The sequence below is a fragment of the Tamandua tetradactyla genome, chromosome 3 (assembly GCF_023851605.1).
Source record: "Tamandua tetradactyla isolate mTamTet1 chromosome 3, mTamTet1.pri, whole genome shotgun sequence".
Lineage (NCBI taxonomy): Eukaryota > Metazoa > Chordata > Mammalia > Pilosa > Myrmecophagidae > Tamandua > Tamandua tetradactyla.
In genome coordinates this window covers 160,926,788-160,950,214 of record NC_135329.1, presented here as the reverse complement: position 1 = coordinate 160,950,214, position 23,427 = coordinate 160,926,788, and the positions used below count along the sequence as shown (strand labels likewise).

Here is a 23,427-nt window from a genome sequence, read left to right as displayed (position 1 = left end):
TAAACCAATTATTTAGAGTATTTTCTGATTATTTTATTAGTTACTCTTGCTTTTATCTGGTTACTGTGAAATTATTATTTGTTTTATTTTCTCAACTTTTGACATTCAGTTTTTTCTCAGGGACTTAAGCTTGGACACACCGTACCTTTTCCTGCATCCTACTATGTAGAATTAGAAAGCCTGCTCTTGTCAATCCCACAGACCCAAACACTGAAAAACTCTAACCATCTAGTCTGTCCTGGCTAGAAGTTCTCAGAGACTTTGAAAAGAAGAACATCTATAGTAGTGATTCATGGTTATTCATTTTCCCCAAAAGAGAGAGATACATGCATTTCTATTCTGTAATATAACAAATAAAATAGAGCATTAGGAAAATAAATATGATTTTCTCATCAGTTTTCTCACAGATAAGAGAGATTCCAACCCAGACAGTTTAAAGAAAGCAGGGATGTATTTGATCAAATAAACCAAGAAGACCATTTAACTTCAGGTATAAATGTTTTTGTGGATTAAGTCTTCAAAACTCAGCCTACGCCCGCCACTTGATACCGTTGCCCAACATTTTTTGCCTTTGTTCTCTCATCTCACAGAGTTTCAGCATGATGCCCAGATACTTCAGGCCATATCCTCTCTGGGTAAAGTTTAAAAAAAAAAATGGTTGGGCTTTTCTTACCACAAAGAATTGAACTAAATTTCTGATCTCATGTTCATAGACCCAAATGTCTCAAAGTCAGTCCTGACCCAAACACCATGTTTAGAGGGATGTGGCTTCCTGAACCACCAGTTTGATTAACAAGCCTACTCCAAATCTCCAACTGGTATAAACACTACCTGAAATTTGTGGTCTGTCTGAGTTGAGCCAGAATTAGGGTGAAACAAATGAGTTACTAGTCTTGAGCACAAAATTTAAGGGGACATCCAATACTTAGTAATCAACGTAAGTATTTTAATACAGTATTTTTAAAAAATAAAAATCGGTACAAAATTCCATGATTAAGAATTAAAATTTTAAGTATAGACAAGCCCTTTAACAGTTTGATGGCGAGCCACATTAAAGTGTAAGCCTAAAGGAAAATCCAGTAATATTAATGATTTATTAAAAAATGTAAAGATGTTTTAAAATAATTGACATAATGAAAAATATTAACAGAAATAAATATGATGAAAACTATCAGTTTCAAATATGAAGAAAAGTTCCTAGATAAAATTCAGTACTTGTTTCATGAATTAAACTTTTAGTTAACTAGAGAAGAAACTTTTTATTCTGTTGAAGGATATCAAAGTAATAAATAACAATACTTGGTAGTAAAATTTTGGAAACATCCCCACTGCAGTCAGGAACAGGACCAACATGGTCTTCATCATTTCTACTATTCCATATACCTAGACAGTCTTAATATACAGTCAATGAAATAAGACAAGAAGTAGAAGTTATGTGTAAACATTAAAATTATTTTCATAAAATAGGTCTGACATCATTGAAAATTCAAGAGAATCTAAAAAATCAACAATTAGAAATAATAATGGAGTTCAGGAAGATTACTACATGAAAGTTCAACATACGAAATAGATAGTATTCCTTTACACTGAATAGAAAAATACGTACTAGACACCATGAAACAAAAATCCTAAGGTAACTAACCAGTAATCCCACAAAAGATATGTAAAACCACTTTAGAGAGAAATCCCATAGAGAAAATTCAAAAATGTTATTGAGGAACATAAAAAAGCTGGATAAATATTTGGGAACAGAAATATTCAAAATCTTAAGGAGAAGGAAATACAGGAGTAAATCTCTTTGATCTCAGGGTAAAGAGAATTTCTAAATCTAATTTCAAAAAGTACAAACCATAAAAGAAAATAAGCATGATCACATTAAAATGTAATACTTTTCTATGAAAAAAACCATAACTAAAACAGCAAGGCACAGATCAGAAGTTATAGGAGTCTTCAAATAATTAGGTGTGTATGTGCCCGTGTATTTCCGTGTGTGCATCTAGGACAGGATGGGAAGATAAAATAACTCATCAGAGAAGTAGACAAAAATATCAACAGACAAACCTGAAAAGAATAAACCTTAAAAAGTCAGCATGTGTGTGAAAACAATGTCCTTAACCTTACCCATATTGAGGCAAAATTGAGCTTATAAATAATAATGTTACCATTTGTTTCAGTTTGCTAAAGCTGCTGGAATTTAATATACCAGAAACGGGTTGACCTTTGCCATGGGGATTAATTTACAAATTTACAGTTCTAAGGCCATGGAAATGTCTAAATTAAGGTATCAAGAGGATACCTGCTCTGAAGAAAGATTACTGGTATCTGGGGTTCCTCTGTCACATGGAAAGGCACATGGCCAGCGTGTGCTGGTCCTTCACTCCCATGTTTGGTTGCTTTCAGCTCTTGTTCCTGTAGCTTCCACTCTGTGTCCTGGGGGCCCTCTCTTGATTTCATCTCCAGGGCAGTTCTCTCTAAACTCTCTATCCTCATGAGAGAGAGGAGCCCTCTCATAAAGGGCTTCCGTAAAAGATCAAGATGCACCTTGAATTGGGTGGGTCACATTCCAACTGAAAGAATGTATTCAAAAAGTCCCGCCCACGATAGGTCTGCACTCACAAGAATGGAATAAAAGAACATGGCCTTTTCTGGGGTATATAACAGATGACCACACCATTTAAATCTTTAAACAGTTAAAAATACCAATGTTTTCAGTATATATCACAAAAAGAATTCCCATACAGTAGAATTGAGTGTAATTTGGTAGAAGCACTTTGGAGGTCAATTTGAAAATAAGAAAAAAAGCTGAGAAAAAGTGCATTCTACAGTTTTTATACCACAATTACTCTTGTATGTGAACATGAAAATACACATACAATAGGATTACTGCAGTATTGCTTCTAGACAAAAATAGTGAAAATTAAATAAAAGTCCATTAATAAAAGAATAAACTATTCTTTTACCCTGTTGGAATTACATACAACTGTTAAAATGAGTGAAGGAATGACTGTGTTTATGTGTACATATACATATATGGCTAAATCTCAGTATAACTTCTAGTAAAAATAAAATAAGTAGTAAAATAATTATATACAATATATGATACAGAAGAATGTATTTATGGGCAATTTAAAGACATTAATACTAGATAGTGCTTAAGAAAAGAACACAATATTAACATTATAAGCAGTTATTGGATCAAATTTGGCAAAATATTAACATTTGCTAAATCAGTATGCTTGTTATTCTATATTTTGTACTTATATGTTTATAGAACATTTTAATAAAAATAGATTATACTTAAACCATACATCGATAAACGTGAATCAACTACAGCAACATGGAACAGTATGGATAAATGTCACAATGTATCAAAGAAGCCTGACTCTAAAGACACACAGGATATGAGACCAATGCCTGGTACATACTACACAATAAATAAATGTATTGTCAGAAAATGGATTCAGTGTTTTTTGCTCTGTCTCTAATGTCATTTATGATTCACATACTAGCTTAGGCTAGAATCTCCCTTTTTCATCTCTTTCTATTACTTTTTCATTTCATCTGTGAATTCTTATTGAATTTTTGTATTTCTTAAGTTACTTAGTTAAAACAATTCTGAGGAATCTTCTCTTGGTTTTGAGTTAAGTTTTCTTTTTGGTGGCCTCTGTGGTGGTTTATATGTGAAATCATCCTTTATTACCTGTTTTTTCTTTATTGCATATCATGATTGCATAGTTGTAATACTTTTTATTTTAAATTTGCTCAAGATCGGGGGGGCTCTACTGACATTCTACCAATTGTGATGAAACTTGAGTCTTAGTTTTCCATAGCTGCTTTGACAAATAACACACATGGGTTGGCTTAACAAATATTTATTGGCTTTTGGTTTTGGAGTCTAGAAGTCCAAAATCAAGGCACTGGCAAGGCCATGCTTTCTCCCAGAAGTCTGTAGCATTCTCATGCTGGCTTGCTGCAATCTTTGGGGATCCTTGCTTGAACCTCTGCCTGCTTTCACATGGTAATATCCCCATTCTCCTTCTATGGTGTTCTCTACTTCTCTGATTTCTGGCATCTATGACTCCCATCTTCTTTTGGTTTCTACTGACTGTGTCCAAATTTCTTCTCTTTATAAGGCCTCCAGTAATGTGGGCTAAAACCCACTCTGACAATCTGGCCATACCTTAACTAATATAACACCTTCATAGGGTCCTATTTACAAATGGCTTCACACCCATATGGATATGCATTAAGATTAAGAAAAGTACTTTGCTGAAGTACATAATTCAATCTACCACATTGAGTGTTTTCCTGACTCTTTCCCCATTATAGATGAGACCATTTGCCTTCCAATGTAAGTTACAGATTGAGGGCTGGTTTGTTGTTTTCAACAAAGGTCAGGGAGGAGAATCACCGCAGCAGGGCCTTGGGAGATATTATCCTATCTCCTCTGAACTCTCTTTTGATGTCATATGAAATGTCCTGCTCTATGATTCTAACTGAGAAAACCCAGGATTCTGGTGGAAGGGAACCCTAATGAGCTGGATGATTTCCATAGGTAGCCTTAGAGCCTTTATCTCCTTTTTTCACATTTCACTTGTTTCTTCCTAAAAGCCATTTGCACTACTCTTTGGTTACGGAAGAAAACTACATGTACACCCATTCATTTTGTATCTCTCCAGATTTAGGGGCTTCCATGAGAATTTTTAAGGTGGTTTCTGATAATTAGTGGCAAGGTACAGCACATTCTGCTGTACATCTCAATTTCACTTCACAATCTTATTTCTTCAATCACAGATTTTTGAAATTTTTCACATGAAGTTATGCCCTTGTTCTAGCTGCTGGAATACAACACACCAGAGATGGACTGGCTTTTAATAAAAGGGGATTTATTTTCGTTAGTTCTTCAGAGGAAAGGCAGCTAACTTTCAACTGAGGTTCTTTCTTACGTGGGAAGGCACAGGATGGTCTCTACTGGCCTTTTCTCCAGGCCTCTGGGTTCCAACAACTTTCCCCGGGGTGATTTCTTTCTGCATCTCCAAAGGCCTGGGCTGAGTTGCGAGTGCTGAGATGAGGTATGCTGAGCTGCTTGGGCTGTGCTACATTGCGGTCTCTCATTTAAACATCAGCCAATTAAGTCAAACATCATTCATTGCAGCAGGCACGCCTCCTAGCTGACTGCAGATGTAATTGGCAACAGATGAGGTTCACGGACCATTGGCTCATGTCCACAGCAACAAAACTAGGTGCCTTCTCCTGGCCAATTTGACAACTGAATCTAACTACCACAGTCCTATTCTTGTACCATCAATATTCCTTTTTTTTCTTTTGGTCTGTGTATTTTATTCTTATGCTTGAATGTGAGTTTTATTTACCTTTTAAGTATTGAGGGGGAAAATTCTGTGCTGCAGAATTAATATGCTAAATTTAACCTGAACTAGCTTTTCTAACCAATCAATTAGAATTTGTAAATGATATCACTTAATTCATCTAGTTGGACTAAGTATTCACTAAGTATATACCTCCCCAGTGCTCACAGAGGGACATCTTCATACAAACAGGGCCCCATTCAAAACAAATCTGTAGAAAAGAAATGATTCATCCAGTCATCATTTCTCGTGGATAACAAACATGTGCCAGAGCCCAGGGATAAAATGCAACTAAGGTCCTGGTCAAAGAAGTGGTAATAAAAGTGTTTATTCAAAATAATGGAACCATCAGCCCATTTCTCCTACTCAGCTCTCAGAATATCAGCAGTCAGATGTGCAACAACTCACCTACCTAATCCATCCACTTCTCCTATTTCAGGTGTATGATTCCTCCCTTGAGAAACTCAAAATCCTCAGATAAAATATTTCCAGGACTAACATTTGAGGAAATTCCAACGAAGAAGATACCTTATTGTACATTAGCTCATTCTATAGTGAAACCACCAATGATCAACCATTTCTCCTGGTTTCAAACAAAATTCTCATCAAGCAAAATTTCCTGCCAGATTTTCAGTGCTACTCTCTCAAAGGTGGACAACCAGGAATAACCCAATACTTCAAAATGCCTACAACATCAAAAAAGGAATCCTGAAATTATCTTAAAACAATCACACAAATACACACACAAAATTATGAATCTTTTGGAGCTAAGATATTACAAGGAGTAATAAAATAATATATAATCCTTTTAATTAGTATTCAAAAATAAATAAGACAATAATAATGCTACATTATGAAGAAAAGATCTCTGGTAGTTAAAATACAATAACCAGTGCTTTAAAAATCAGGGAATAGAAGACAAAAATCAAGAAAAATTTCCAAGCTAATAGAAAGAAAAAGTTATGTAGTAACAGAAGGTCTAGAAAAATAGAATAGATAAAATAGAGATAGGGCAGATTTTGTAGAACTAAAGACATGAATTTCCATGACTGAAATGGTACATTGGACTCCCCAAATGAAAACATACCCAACACACTCCCTACACACACACACACACACACACACACACACACATCGAAATTCCAAATACTAGTGATAAAGAGAACCATTTAAGCTTCTCAATCAGGAAGAATGTGGAGAAATAAGTCCCAGAAATATGTGGCCAAGAATTTTACATCTCCATGGGAGGAGTGGAAGGAAGGCAGAGACAGTGGGGCAAGACCTTCACAAGTCTGAAGGATGTTCAATAGCTGCTCATTTGTTATAAGCTCTTTAGTACTAATTGACCTTTCAATTATGTGCATGTAGTGCTTTGCTGAAAAATAAAAATTAATAAAGTAAAAATGAATTCATTTAATGCTTTCACTTTACACCAGAGATTTTGGAAAATGATTCTGGATTGTGAACTAAAAGATCTAGTGTCTTGTACCAATACTGACACTTACTGGATGAATTTTTTGGTCACGTACTTCCTCTGGCCCTATCTTTCTCGTAATTATAAGTGAGTGTTTTGGAGTAGACGCCCTATACAGTTCTCTCAGTTTTGATGTTACAATTGTATGAAAATGTTCTCCATTTAAAATGATCTAACACCAATATATTGTAAGCCAAAAAAATGTAGATATTTATGTGATTAAAAAAACAAAAATCTATATTGGCCAGACTGTTCTTTTTTAATAACCAGATCCCTTTTTGTATAAGGTCAGTTCCTTCAAAACTAACTTCTATTGATGCAAGTCACCATCTCCCAAATGACTACACCCTTCTTTAGTGCCTGATTATTCCCCAAATCAAACTATTTTATGGGAAGTTTCCAAGTTATTATTTTACAAGGACCCTCAGTGGAAGACTGTTGTGCTTAAGACCAAAAAACATTTTCTCAAACCATTAACTTTGTTTTTCACTCAAGATCATAAACATGCTAGAGGAAAACCTCCATGTGATTCCTATTTACAGTTAAGTAATCAAGGCATATCAAACTCATGAAATGTTTTGAGATAGTTTTGAAAGCAATTAGTCTCATTTTACCTTTCATCAAAAGAGCTAGGAAAATTGTTAATAATAAATCATTTCTAGTGCCAAAAGTTCTAATTCCAATGTACAATTCACTCTAATAAAATTGAAGCAAATACTAATCGTGGTCAAAAAGTGAACCTGCCTGTCAACATTACTGATTATTTGCTCTTCTTCACTCTCTGTGAGACATCAGCTAAGTCAGTACTGACCGACCATCTTTGGGTTTTAATCTAACAGTCGATCTGTATTTTTACAGAGGGGGCAATTCTAATTTACTGAACTCCTTCTTAAATGGCAGGTGCTCTCAAATTAGATGCCAGAGGTAACTGCTACTTCCTTCTTGTTAGCCAATTTTTGGTTTCTTTGGTTTCAGCAAGAACTTGTTCTTTCCAATACACTCTTTTTAAAACATATTCTCCACTCTCAACAAAATGTTCCACAAATTTTATAAATCGCTCTGGGGAAATTTCCAGAGAGTTTCAAAACGTGAACAGCTGTGAGCTACCTAAATGATTCATCTTGCCAAGAAATTGCTACTCCAGAGATGAAGAAATAAACAATTGCCATTTTTTTTTACTCAAAATATCTGCCACTGTTTGATGAGAAAATCTTTAAAATTGTAAAGCTCAGCATCTGTTAGGAAATTTTTTACATGTAATTCTTTGCATTATCCCTCTTAAGTTTTTCTTTCATTAAGCTATGTGCTCCCAGCATGCACATGCACACACACAAACAGGATAATTTAATTAGAGGGAAAATCTTTAAAATCAAATAGTTCTCACAGTTTCTCTCGTCTCTTCTATCTCCTATAAACTGTCTGACTCGAAGAATTATTTTGAGGATTATGGAAGATAAAAACAAACACCAAATCAAATACAACAATAAAGAGCATATTGTTTGATTCAAATTGACTTAAGATTGAACCCCATATGGGTTTAAACAATTTCTGTTTCAGGTGAAAAAGTTGGGGTAATGGATATCGGTGATGGTAGCACTGAACTGTACACTTGAAAGTGGATATTTTGAGTTGTATATATGGTATTACAATAAAAAGTTTTAAAAAGTCAAAACAGAAACTCTATAAATTTTGTTTCCTTAACAATCCGATAGAATGAAAGATGGTTAGCATAAACACAAAGTGACTTTACTATTAATAAAAATAACTAAAGGAAATATTCAAGTCACATATTTGAGAATTTAAAAAATATTCAATATTTGTTTTGTGGTAATTGTCTAAGAGGTACAATGCTATCTTTTAATATGGAAATGTCTATGACATGAGAAAAAAAGGTAAAATCAGTGAATCATTCTTTTTATTTCTGCAACAAACTTATTTAAAAATAATATTAAAAATATGTTCCATTTTGAAGAAATTTTAAAAGTTTAAAATTGAAGACCAGTTTTCCCTCTGTCATCCTCCCTGATATTCAGAATTCTACACTATCTTTCATGTAACAATAATATTGGAAATATGTTACCTGGATAGAAAGCAGGAGGAATGCAAATATATGGAAATAGAAAAATAAGCAAGCTAGTGGTAATGTTTTAATTCACATTTACTGAAGGTTGTGCTGAGATTTCCAATCTTACTAATAATCACTATTTCCTTTTTCTCAATGTGGAATTATCTAACAGAGACCCTAATAATCCATATCATTGGTTTATAAATCCATACAGTTTTCTTCCAAAAATATGTGAAATAGGTTTCCAGACTAAATAATATGCAAATCCTGGGAAATAGGTGGTAGCCCATGATATAAAAAAGGAGGAAGGTTTAATAACTAAGCACCTTAGCTTCAAGTTCTACTTCTACCAATTTTCAGTTGAGTGAACTTAGTAAAAGTCTGTTCCTTCATTTTTGAAGTGGAAAGAATTAAATAAAGAAATTCTCTAAAGGACTGAGCAAAGTTCTGGGAAAAAAGCCAACAATGTTGTTCTCTGCCTCACCCTCCCCTAAAACAGAATGGAAAACTTAAAGCTATATTAATTAGTATAACCTAAAGTTGAATTTGTTCTTATAGTCAAATCCAAAAAAGAAAGACTTCTGAGTTATATTATTTTATTTTCTGAATATCCACAAAAAACCAAGAGAAATGAATTTAAAGGATACTATATACGAGTCTATGGTTAATGCTGAGAACATTAACGTAAATGAATACTTTACAGAAAGACACAAAAACACTTCCCAGGCAAAGTTTTTGTACTTACCTGCTCACCCCAGCCCCAACAACAGTAAGAGCCTTCTCAAAGTATGCTTTGGATTCGATGAACCAATCTACATAGAATAAAATACAAATTCCTTACCACAGTCTACATGGCCCAGCATTTTCTATCCTTGTGTATTCTCTTGAGACTCTTGCTTGCTAATCTCCAGGTTCCAGGAACCCTCTAAATACAGCACCTAAACAGGTTTTTGTTATCGGAAATAGTCTTGATTCTAGACTCTGTTTTGGTGCCTGCCCACATCCGCATTATTAAGCTAGCCAGTGCACTCACTTTCCAGTTGCTGGGATAATTGGCTGTTAACAATTCCCAGCTGCACCCTTCTACAGAGAATTGTCCTCAGTTGATGATAGCTGCTCTCCCTGGAAAGTGTGAATTCCCCACTGCCTGGGTTGGCCCAAGAAAGACTTGACTGACAAGGTGCTAACAAAAACAGATGACCTTGTTTGTGGATGGGGCAGGGGCAGTGGGGGGTGGGGTTGAGGGATGACTCATATATTTTATGCTCCAAACACTCCATATGGATTAGGCCAAGGCAGAACTTTACCTGAGACCAAATCTTTGCTTTTATCTTGTTCTCCTTCCCTATTCTGCTCCAATTCTTTTCTTACTGCTTTTTCTTAAGCAGAAAATTCAGAAGAGCACTCCTCAATCAATCACTGGCACAAAATTTCTCTCTGAGGTTCTGCTTCTAGAGATCCCTGCCAAGGACAGGCTTCCTTCTAATCTCTGGCAAGTCTGCCATTCCTTGCTTTTTAGGTCCCGTGTAATTATTATCTCCAGAGACCATGTTGGGGTACAAGAAGAAGCTTCTCCCTCTTTCCTACTTTCCTATCTACTCATCCTTGGTTCATTTCAGTAATTCAACACATTACTCCTTATTATTTTTTCTAAATGTCTACCTGAGGGTAGAAAGCAAATTCTTTGATAGCAGGAACCATGTCCCTATTACCACACTTTGCATTTGCAGTATCTATCCAAATGTTTAGCACATGGTAAATAATCAATTAATATTCTTCTAGTGACCGTCCATAGTTCAGAAAACTTGCTTTTGGATTATCCAAATGTGAATAGGGACGGATTGGGGATTATTATGTTCCAAATACTGCCTCTCTGAAATGTCAGCTGTCTTAAGCCAGAATTCAACAGGTCCTAGATCATAGACAAATAATTTTTTTTTTTCCTAGCATATAGTCGTAGAGCAAGTATTTTGCCTGCTTGAATAAAGTGGGAGCCTTGTTTGGCAGATGTGAGGAACTGTTATCATTCTGTTGTAAATTGGTAAAGAACTGACTTGTCTTGCTATCCAGATATATAGGAGTCAATCCACTTTAGCTTAGCCAGCGATTTCAGAGTTGCCCAGCTTTGGATCATTTCAAAAACATATATATATATGTTCATTGGATGATCAAAGTTCATATGTCACTTTAATTTGCAATTATTTGCATTATTTTAATTTTTAAATTTGTAATTATTTTAACATTTATTCAGTGATTGATCACCACTGCATTCATATTTTTTGAAAAATATGCTTTTTGACTATATATAGTTTGGCACTTTAATCACATAGTTTATAATATGTATGTCCCCATTATAATTCTAGTTATCCTACACATTAGAATTGTCTTTTGGCAATCTTCACTAGCTTTTGGAAATTTTCATTAGAAAAAGAAAGATTGCTTCTTATTTTTATTCCAGTTAGACAGCAATTTTATAATTTGAGAACAGTTAACACTAGATGGCAGGATGAGACAGACTATAGATACCTAACTCCTCACTGCTAAATAAAATGAATCTGACACTTTCTCAAAGATATTGAATTTTTATGCAAATATATTGTATTATTCTTTAATGTATGCACTGTATATAGTTTCATATTCCTTAACATTTTTGCTGTATGAAATAAAATGTTAAACATGAATAAGTCATTGAAAAAAGCAGAAATTTTAAGATGAAGATAACAAGAACTAGGAAGTTTTTTGTCAACTGAAGAAAATGCTAGCAGCAGAGAAAAATATAAATTGCTAAAATCTTAAAAGTTATATAAATAATAACGATAGCTGAATATAACATCTGTTAATACCAGAAAACAGTCTGATTATTCAGCAACTGTTGAATTTAATGATTATATTATTTAAGCAAAATGCTGGACTTGGACATTTATCAAATGTTACTAAATCAACATGTATAAGCACACAGTTAAAAAAATCTTTTTATTTTAAAAATCAACATTAATATGCACCAGTAGAAGCATTTCAGAATAATTCACAATCAATTCTTATAGAATGCCAACTGAAACTACCTTTTTATATGACAACTAAAACTACCTTAGAATTATGAACAACTATTTAGAACTTTCTTGGGAAAGAGATATAGTTGCCCAAATGAATTACTGAATGACTCACCCGCAGGATTTATGTCCCATTTGTTGGTGTAGTATGGGTAAGTATGGTAAGGGTGATCATATAAAATTTATGGTTCAAACCTGGTCACTTTTGAGAGTAAAAGTGTGAATGGGGATTGCCGTAGGTAACTGGACATATGATCATCACCTTATCATATTCACCCACACTACACTGGAGGAAGTTCACTCTCAGGAGGAACATGTCACACCTTTATTTAAATATACATTTATAATTTGTGGTATATAACAATCCATTTTAATTAGATCATGGCATATCTCATTTGTCAGTACCAGCTCTTATTCAAGCAATCAACTCCCCTATTTTTCAGGGTAAGATAATACTGAGTTCCTTTGTAGATCCAAATCCATCAGAACTTAGTAAAAGTCAGTTGCAATAGGCATTTAGCCAATTGTTTTTGATATATTGTCTGACTTTCTTAGTCAAACACATTATTAAATACTAAGAAAGGTAGCATATATAAACTAGTAAATCAGTCTTAGTTACCTATATGTGGACCTCATTCAATGTCTACTTATTTCAAATTTAAACAATTTTCCGCTCTTTTAAAACCCTTATTATAGCAATTTTTTAAAATAACATTATGTTTCCCTCAAGATGATAACTTAAGATATGCATGCAATTGGAGTGAAAAATTAGCCCATTAGTTGTAATGATAGATGGAATAACTTTTTGGAAAATAACATCTTCACTCTCAATGACTGTCATGGATCCAGGCCCTTTTACTAAATGTAATTTATTTTGCTTTGCTTTGAGAAATAGCTTGAAAAATGCTAGCAGTAATTGGTAGGTAAAATAATAAACAGTCAGATCGAGTGCCTTGTTGGAAGAATTTTTATTTTAAAATGAAGATTTTACTGATTATTTGTTTCTCCTTACATTATTGTTGCATATTTTAATTAGGAAGAGTATATATAATTTTTGACTGTGTAATTTATCTCCAGGTGTAAATAATAACTGTCAGATATTACCAAAACAAAGGTAATAAGGTAATAATACCTTAAAAATTAATATATTGTTTTCAAAGAGCTTATTGGACCCCGCTATTCTTGTACTCTCACCAAAGAGGTTCGATCCATTATGCATCATGTAAAAGTGTTTTGTTTTGCTTTGGTTTGCTTTTGTGGCAGAATTCTGCTTCAAGGCAGTTTTCCAAGTCAGTATCCAAATGAATTAAAAATAAGTGGTCAGTTCAGCCTGTTGAGACTAAATTTGTCAAACCACATTTTGGGTCTAATTTGATTAACTAGATCAAACCAAATAGTAACCCAGAGACTTTGCATTAGCTTCCCCCTGAGCATGATTCAAAGTGCAGTTCACATAATAATCACAACTCATTATTGGGAGACTAGTGTAATTTTGAGACTTACTTGGGGCCACAAATCTATCTCTAGGTTAATACATCAGCTGCTGAATGAGGGTTCTTAAAGGAATAAATGTAACTATTCAGTTATATGTATCAAATTTCACCTGTATATTATTTGACCCTTCTGCAAAAACACCTTTTGACAGTGCTCTGCATGGCTTACTCCACACTCTGCTGGCAGCATCAGTTGCTAATTAGAGAAAATCTGGCACTTGATCCTTCATGTGCTAGGCGATCTATGATGGAAGCAACTATAGAGCAGGACTTATCCTATTCTTCCTTCACTCCTCAACACAATTATTATAGTACCAAGCTCAAAGTAAGACTTTATCGTTACTTATTAAATGACTGAGAGTGGTTTTAATCTGTTCCGGAACAAGGATTATAATATAAGTACATGCATATAGAGAGCATGCATATAGCAAGGCTGAACTAATTAATTAATGCCACACTGGCTTAGAATCAAACCACTGATTTTTTTTTTTTTTTTGGTATGCTTTATGGTGGGGGTCACGTCATTCTTTTTCCATGTGACTACCTCATTATTGCACCATCATTTGTTGAATTTTCGTTTTGGGGGGGGAGAGGTGGGGAGTGCATGGGCCGGTATCTGAACCCAGGTCTCCCAAATGGCAGGTGAGAATTCTAACACTGAACTACCTTGAATCTCACCCCACTGATTTTTGAAATATTTTCATTTTTGTTTTACTGTAGTTTTCCAAAGAGATTTTGTCATGTTTTAGTGTGTCTTTAAGGGGTTTGCATTACTTGTCTTTTCATTCCCCCCTTCAAAATCATTATATCATTAAAGTTATATTTTTAGGAGGTGGCGCTGATAAAATGGCAGCTCTTAAATATGTGATTAATGGAGGGTAATTTGCATATTATTTCTAAATAAGACATATATGATGCTAATAAAAATTATCCAAGAGTCATCATGAACTAACACCTTAGGCCCAGATGCCTGCCCAATAAGTATGAATACTATAGCCAATACTAGCCTTCCCATTTTAGTACAGTACCTGATGTGTGGTAGAGGAGAAAAATCACTGGATTAAATATCTTAAGACTTATAGTGCTAAGCAGGGATTTTTCCATGTACCAACATATACTACAGTTGTACAAATAAAATTGATAAATCTTTGGTAGAACAAAAATTTTAGGGGACTCACAGGCTTATATGGAAAAATTTTAGCTTTTCATAATTTAATACAATTCAAACAATGCACATTGATTTCTTTCTAGGGGTCATAAATTATGCCAAGCATGGGAAATGAGAAAAATACAAGGATCCTGATCATGCAGATATTAAAATCTAGTATTCACTTCTGTTGTGAATTTTAAAATGAAGATAACAAGAACTAGAGAGTGTTTTTGGCAATGGTCATACCAAGTTAAGTTTCAGTTCCAGGGCTGGAATTTACAATCCCCATGCTTTGTACTTTTTTCTCACTCATTCCCAGACTGAGTTACCTCCACAGCTTCGGCTGAAAATAACCACGTTGGTTTTCTGATTAAATGGTCATTGTGTGTAGAGCAAGTCACAGCGTGCAACACTGACTTCTCTTCTCAAGGGCTGAAGGAAGCAGCTCAAAATGAAGTTCAGATAAGCAGTTCCCCAAAGGAAATCAGAACCAGACCCTTATCTAGAAAATGCAATATTCTATAACTTGACAATTTAAATTGTCTAGTTGTTTTCTATTTCCCAAAAAAACAATTTGGTGTAACTCAATTTCTTACAAGTCTTTCCTCTAAACTATAATCAATGGAGATTAGCCGCCATTAAAATCAAAGATTATATAATCATCTTCTTCCATATCACAGGAGTGTGCTGCTTCAGAAACATACTATCACTTTAATTTATGTTGCCTTGCCCTCCCATAGCTATTTTTGCTGATTAATGCCATAACTTGCCTTTACTCAGAGCCTCTGGACTCAAATTTGCTAAGAATTGAATGATCACAATGTCTCATCCATTTCTAGATGTTACAGAATTGGTTGATTCGGAGTCTAGAGATAATAAGGGATTTTCAGATATCTTTGATCCATATCTTCTATTTTACAGACAAGAAAATTGAAGCTCAAGGAAATTAAGTGATTTCTGTGATACTTAGGTTTCAGGAATTTTAAGTATTGTACCTCACACATTTACCATACTGTCAAAGATGAAAAATGTATTTCAAATTTACAACTTCCTTTTCTGGAGCTTGTGGGTGATTTATTAAACACAGTCAGAATAAATTTTTATTTTTGAGGTAACATTTTTTTAAAAAATCAGACCAAAAGTTTGTTATATGGTTTACATTTTTTCCATAATATTATGGTTATTAAACGGCTGCATTTTCTTCAAACCTACAGTATAAATTATTTTTCATTTTATAGGTGGTAACATAATTAAATCAATCTCCATTTAAAATATGTGCAATGATTTTTAAATTATGTGTATGTTCTCAAACGTCTGCTTTCTCGAATATATATGCTTAAATATGAAAAATAATGCTATATGTATGCATATATACATGTACACACATGCATAGTTATTTCATGAACAAAGTAAAAAAAAACCTACAGGATAAAATTTCTTGATCTAATTGAGGAAAAGCGATCAAGGAACAGCATCTAATTATCAGAGTTCCAATTTAATAAGAAGCAGATTATGGAATTAATTATGATGAATGCAGTTATTATGTTTTCTTGCTCACTTATGAAGCGAAGAATGTTAGACCAAATTTTGTCCCGGCTGTTTTGTAAACTGTGATTCACACAGGCACACACCTAACTCCTTTGATTATTTGAGAAGAATATTATATTCAGATTTCCTTCAAATCACGGGCAACTCTGGTTGGCAAGTTCTAACAGAACTGAGTAAAACTGAAACACAGCCCGCCTTTGCTAGTAACAATGCATTCATACAGCATATGATCTGTGTCTGTTCAGGCTGCTTCTTGCTCTTCTGTCAGAATAAGAAAGAGTACTGCTTTCCTGGGTGTGCTATTTGAGAAAGAAAGTAACCTAACACTAACTGCAGGCGGGGTCAGAGTGATGTAACAGGAAGCTCTGATGTTTCCCTTCTGCTGCTGATCATTTAACAATCTGCAACATTTCCAGTCTACTCAGAACAACCCTCCTCTCTCCAGCAGAGAGTGTCACCTCCTGGTTTAAGATCATCAAGCTCTGCTAACTGGATCTCATTCTGCCTGCAGGATCCCATTGCAAGGCTTTCACTTTTCCCCACCTTGACTGGGGGTAAATCACTTCTGTGGAATCTCAGAAACTCAAATTTCATCCTAAGAATATTACATCAAGAATTTCCTTAAGAGCTGTGTGTGGGTAAGTATGTTATTCAAAATAGATATGCTTATTCTGAATAGTATTCCCATGTAGTTTAACTATGTTTCTACAACAAAATTTAGTTAGTGATATTGAAATTATGTTGAAACATAGTCTCATCTATTTTGCATGTTAGGAAAACTATAGCATATTTGCCCAAAAAGGCATATAAAATCTATTGCTACTAGCTACTATAATTTACAGTGGTATTCAAGAAAATAAATTCAGCAATACTTAAAATCTAAAATGGATCAAAAGGTATACTTCTGAACAAATATCTTTATCAGGGAGCAATGCCTTTTTAAATTAGCCCTATTATTTGCTAAGCTTTCTTCTAACAGCTGGAAAACATTGAAGAATTTTTTTCTTTCCATAGAATTGATATTCTAAGAAAAGGATAAAAGAATAACTATTTGGGGTCTGGGAATATCACTCACTGTGTGACTGAATATAAGGGATAGTTGAAAGTAATCACTGGTGGATTCATTATATTTGCCTTCTATTTGTCTTTTGACTCTATGTACACATGTATCTCTAACTACTGAATTAATGGAATTTTCATTGTTCATTGTGGTCAGATGTGATTATGGCTCTCTTTTGCTAACCCTGAATTGTTTCTTTTGTTTTGGGTCTTGGGGTGGGCTTCAAAGGAAAACTAGAGCTAAGGTTGAAAAAAAATGTACAGACAGTAATATATATCAATCTTAATTTCTTTAGCTAATAGTTGGTGTTTCTTCAACCTGTTGGTCTTCTTTTGAAAGTTCTTGGGGGAAGAGTGTGATATCAAGATATGTAGGGCTAGAGAAACATAACAGAGGTGTCGCAAATGAGTGTATCAGAACATTCCACAAAGAAATTAAAGTATATATAAAAAAGAATTCCCACAACAAAACTCACCAAAATGTTGAGATAAAGCATCTGTAATGCTCCTTCCAACAGTACAGACTGTCCTGAACAATTTAAGAAAGTCGTGTTTACTAAATTAGTTGTTGGTATAGAGATATCACAAATCTGTTGCAAATTTGTCAGATTTGGGTTCAAATTAAAATGACTGACACAATTTATAATTAATTTATTTTCTTACCTAAATGAAATTATACTGTGCGCAACATCCTTCAATGGGAGCATCCTATATTTACTTACCCATAATCTGGCGCAGCAACACTTGGCTAGAAAATCATCCTGAGTAAGTCCTTAGTAATTTTCCGCTGGAAATACAATATAATGGAAACTTAAAATAGCCTTACACTTGAGATACTTTAAAAATATTGCGGCTGATTTCCTATTTCATTTCAATCTTTAATTATATTATGTTCCCTCAATATGTGTGGAAATGGGAAAAGGGATTTTAGAATGAGATTTGTAAGTAGCCATTAGATATCTGGGAGGGGAAATGGAAAGAACGTGTTTAAATGCCTAAAGCAATGCCATGGTTTTGGAACAAATTAAAAATAATTTTATCTTAATTTAGATTATTTTTTAGAATTATATGTTATATCAAGTTAATATATTTTATAATAAGGAACTCCTACCACTTCTCTAATTTTTATTTAATTGCTAGCCAAAAGACTCCATGATTACATAATTAAATATTCAGAACTGTACTAATAATATGGTTTTAAATCCTGATTTTCCAAAAATACCACTGAGAAACACTAGGCAATGAGGGTCATTAGGCAAAGACATATAATTTGAGTAAATAACTGGACTTTTGAAGTAAAAATTTGGTATTATTATATTCTAAATTTGTCTCCTTTAATTATAAGAGAATATCAGAATATCTGTGCGTTTAGTCATAAAAAATGAACTTACTTTTATAGATGATATTTCCCTATAGCATCATAAAATCAAGGCACTAAATCAACAACCAATACTTAGTATCTATAATTAAACAGAATTGAGATATCACATGAACAGTGTGAGCTGAAATGTGTTTTACCCAAAATATTCAATTATCTTAAATTGATGCAGCCTCTCTTTTTTTCTTAATATATGTTAGTTAGCACATGCCCAAATATACCTTATTAGGTTAAAATATATACATTTTTAAAATAATCAAAGTATTTATTCTTTTTGAAAAACTAGGAATAACAAAAGTAAACAGAAATAAGAGCTAGATCTGCAATTTTAAAAATTGTTTTAAATGAATGGTCCAGATGTATGTGCTTTACTCCCTGATGCTTCCTAAATTTGATGAGGTTTAAATGGAGTCAACACCGTGGTATATTTATAAGAACCTTTACATTTGCCTGTGTATGTTATGGCATTATTTTCATGAATACCAGCAATTAATTTCAACAACAAATTCAAAATATTAAGACAAAAATATCATATAAGCTTTTGATAAAGTGGGAAAGCTCTTTGATAAATACATAAAAATGAGCTGAATATCAATCACATTATCACATATTTAAGATATTCATAATATTCTAATTAAGATCATATGTGCAACCATTATAACAATATTTTGCTATCACTTTGCTCTCTATATCATTAAAATTTGTTGGTAACTGAATTTTTAAGGGTCCCCTTGACCTTATTAGGAAAATTAACAAAACAAATTTTAAGGGGTCAAAATATGTATTCTCCAAATAAAACTTATTTCATACTCCACATATGAACTTGAATACCATTTGAAAAATAATTTTATTTTTAGAGACACAATGATTTTGGTGTCAACTTTTCAGACAACAAACACTTGTCAAAGAGAATGACTCAAAGTCTTCAGCTTCACTCCCTCCTTATCATATATTTGTTTAGGATTATGAGAAGCTTTCACCTATAAACATAAGCAGTGCCATTGCAATGGTGTTAATGAAAAACTCTCAAATATTCAAGTTTGTAGCATGTCTTAGTTCTTGACTCAATCAGAATTTCAGAGATTACACTTCAAATGAACAATCAGTACAAAGCCATTTGAGACATATCTCTGTGTCTGAATGAACTATAAACATTCATATTTTCTCAGAAAAGAGCCTTCTTTCTCTCAAAGTACTTCTATGTTTCACTACCAAATTATTTATAGAACTCTTCTCATCTAATATCTGAAAATGTTCTGATGCAGATAGACGCAAAAAAAAATCAACACTTACCAAAAATGCTAGTTCTGCATAGTAAACATATATCTCAATCATTTACTCACTGAATTCATACAGACAACCAACCTTGCCCAAATGCTTTCATCAGCAGCAATTTTTCAACTATAAGTATCTGGGATAATTTTCCTACCTTCACCTACCTATATGTTGGTATATTACTTTGAAGATGTGTGGTCTTAACTTCTCTAAAGATAAAAAAAAAAATAGAATACATTTAATGGATATATCTGAACATACAGATCAGATATACAATAATTAAATCAGAAAACCTATTTAAGTGAAGGCTCCCAAGGGAAAATAAATATATTTTAAAAATAAGAAATACACTTTTATACATTTTTTTGCAAATCCAGTTTAGATAGAGAAAATAAATAAAACCAAATTATTATTTTTTCATGTCTAGTTGGGATTATGATATTATTCATTAAGCCAAATTAGGTCAGCTAAGCTCTGCATTTTGCCATATTTGAGAAAACTTAAAATCAAATTGATTTATTTTGTAATTTAATAAATTATTTTAGAAAAAAGAAATATTTGATTAATATTGAAAAACACAATAAAGTAATTATTTTCTATTGTGAAATAAAACAAAATATAATCACTTGCTTTTAACTCAGTTGCAGTCCATACTCAACTAGGTCACTAGTATTATTATCAGATAATAAATTGCAAATAATTGCAAATATTTAAATTAGAATGCACGTTTCTTCCATATTTTCTCTTAAATGAATTGTTTACTTAAAAGAAACAGTGTCATGAAAAACTAACAAACTAAAGTATCATTGTTTGAAGAATAGTCAAAATAATGTATTTAATTTTAAAATGTAAAACAAGGTTTATTTTGTTATTCCTTCACAGTTTTAATTAATGTATATCTTTCTTACCTTATTACCAATTAAGAGGACAAAACCCAAAACTAACCTAACCCAACAGAAACCAAACAAAATAAACTAACTTCTATGGTATTGAGGCTATAGCTCTAGATTTTATAACGTTGTTGGATGGAGCCAAATTCCCAGCAGAGTTTCACTTGCCTTAACATGGAAATTTTCTTTTAATTAAAAAATGTTAAAATGGCGTAAAATTTGTAGAAGCCTATAGTCATTTCTCTATTCAAGTTGAGGCAAACTTGAGCTTAGTTAATGAACACCCAATGTTAGAACGACACATTTAATGTTATTAATCAATCTAAATTCACTTTCAATGAAAATTTTTGTTTGTCTTTTTTAAAACATGCCAATATATAATTAGCTAAGGCATTATGTATTTCTGTCTTAGAAATTTAGGTATAATTGTTTGAAAGCAATTGTCTGGAAAGGATTCATCTTAGACAATATTCGTGTCGTATATAGCATAGGGGTTTTAAGAGGTTATAGGACATTGCTAAATTTTGAGGACATTGAATATAATTCCCTTAGGCTCCTAGTTAACTAACTATAATATCTTGGAACTTGTCAAGCATATGTTTTTTATCGTCAGCTTTACCCATTGGTCCTAGACATCATTAGATGAAACAGCAACTTAGATGTATATATCTCAGTATCCCTGAGGAATAAGTAGTTGTGTAACATCTTTCTTCACCTAAGGTATAAAAGTCCACCTTTCCCTGCTGTGGTAGGAGACTTTGCACATTGCACTAACAAAAAGAAGTCTTTTTAAGAGGTGGCTTCTTGCTGCAAGGTTATTCAGCTGACTCTTTTTTGAGGTTTTGCCATGTGCCATATATTTATTAATTATTCACATATTAATTCATGAAATTATCCGAACAACCCTAGGAAATATTATTATCCTTGTTTGTAGATGATAAACTACAAAGATTAGTTAGGCACAGAGCTTCTCAGTAGCTTTCCCAAGGTCATATGGGTCATATCGCTACTAAGGGGCAGAGGCAAGAATTGAATCCTGATTATCTAGCTAGGTGCAGAGCTCAAGCTTTTAACCACCCTGTTTTCCTTTCCAGGTGGCTAGTGTCTGATAGGTCCCTCCTGCAAGTGAACTCTGTTCTCAAAACTTTAGGTTAAAGTGCAGAATTTGTCAGTATTGAAACAACAATGGAGTAAACAAGCTTAGGTTCCCAGGATAACCATGTGTTTACGTGTTCAGCAAGATTGTCTTTTTAAATAATGTCTCTTGTTCCTACTTTCTTTCTTGTCCATTGCAATAAAGATGGATTATTTAAAGTAGCTGAAAGAGCAGAGCTGCAATATAAGTTATATTACTAAAGTGCAGTTTAATGGACTTTAGATTCAGATCACTTACCTATGAACACAAAATTCACCACTTATTAGTTCCCTTTTCTCATCTATAAAATGGAGGCGATAAAATCATCTGTTTTATAGTGTTGTGGAGAATACCTGAAATAATACATGAGCAGTACTTAGAGCACAGCATTTGGTGTTTAGTGGCTATTAACAAATTTTAGTGATCATCCTAAGTGAACAGGACTAAGGACATATTTTGTTCTTATGAGAAAGTTAATTGCAAATAACCAACATACGCACAGACTTATAAGAATGCAACCTCTTTATAAAATCAGAAGAGTGAACACGTGATTTGTAACTAGCTTTTAGAGTAATCACAATTTTTCCATTATATAATGCATGCCAAAACCTAAAAAATTGATATTTGAAATACCATTTCTATAGAATTTGAGGATTTAGGAAGAGTCACACAATCATCATTGACAAAGCTATGACTTTAAACTAGGTCTACAGTGATTCTAAATCCTAAATGTTTTCTGTTATATTATTGTCTATTGTATATTATTAGACCTCTCATTACTAATGTTTCACAAAGTCTAATAAGAATAATGATCCACCAAATTTAAACTTAAAATCTTCTGATAGATAATAACAATAAAACTACTTGGGTTATTTATGTGATTTTTGTGGAAAATACTACGCTGGTGACAAATTTGGATGTCTGTAGAGAAATTTTACTATAATAGATGCAGAAGCTCAAAATGAAAAGAACATTAAGAAAGAGAAAATTGAACTTAATCTGTAGCATTCCAAATTTGGGGGGCTATTTTGTTTTTTTTAAATGTCTTTATTGCAGGGACTTCTAGAAACTGCCTAACGGCACAAACCTATATTCTCTTAGCTTTACATATCAAAAATATAAAGAAAGAGTACATATGCTATGGAATAGTGAAAACTTTTTGCTTTCATGCTTGAAATAATTTATTCTAAGTTTTTGGTTTTATATATTTTATGTAGCATAGCTCATATTGAGTATGTAATGAAACTATGAACAATTTCTCCAGGAGTCACATTTTGCATATATTTAAAGGGGATTTATGGGATCTCCACTTTTTGATAGATCCTTTAGAAGTTTGGACTCAGTTTAAGACCCTGTGTTCTGATTAATATAAATGAGAATCATTCTTTTAGAATGAGGTAATTTATTCTCAGCCAGCTCAGATAATTTTTAGATCATATATTAAGTGACAGCACTTAAAAACAAATGACCTGTAAGATTGCTTCCATCAACCAGAGAACATAAAAATAGCAGGGTTCTAGAAAAAAACTACACAGTATGTAAAT

The 23,427-nt window shown here is 33.1% G+C and overlaps 1 protein-coding gene across 2 annotated transcripts in view; it reads left to right on the top strand.

Annotated features, from left to right (window-relative positions):
• The first annotated feature begins 16,369 nt into the window (after positions 1-16,369).
• The window catches only part of CALCRL (calcitonin receptor like receptor), a 103,858-nt gene continuing 96,800 nt past the window's right edge, over positions 16,370-23,427 (top strand). For both annotated transcript variants that reach the window (XM_077154389.1, XM_077154388.1), the window contains exon 1: positions 16,370-16,784. The gene's annotated coding sequence lies outside the window, so the exon portion shown is untranslated. The remainder of the gene's footprint in view (positions 16,785-23,427) is intronic.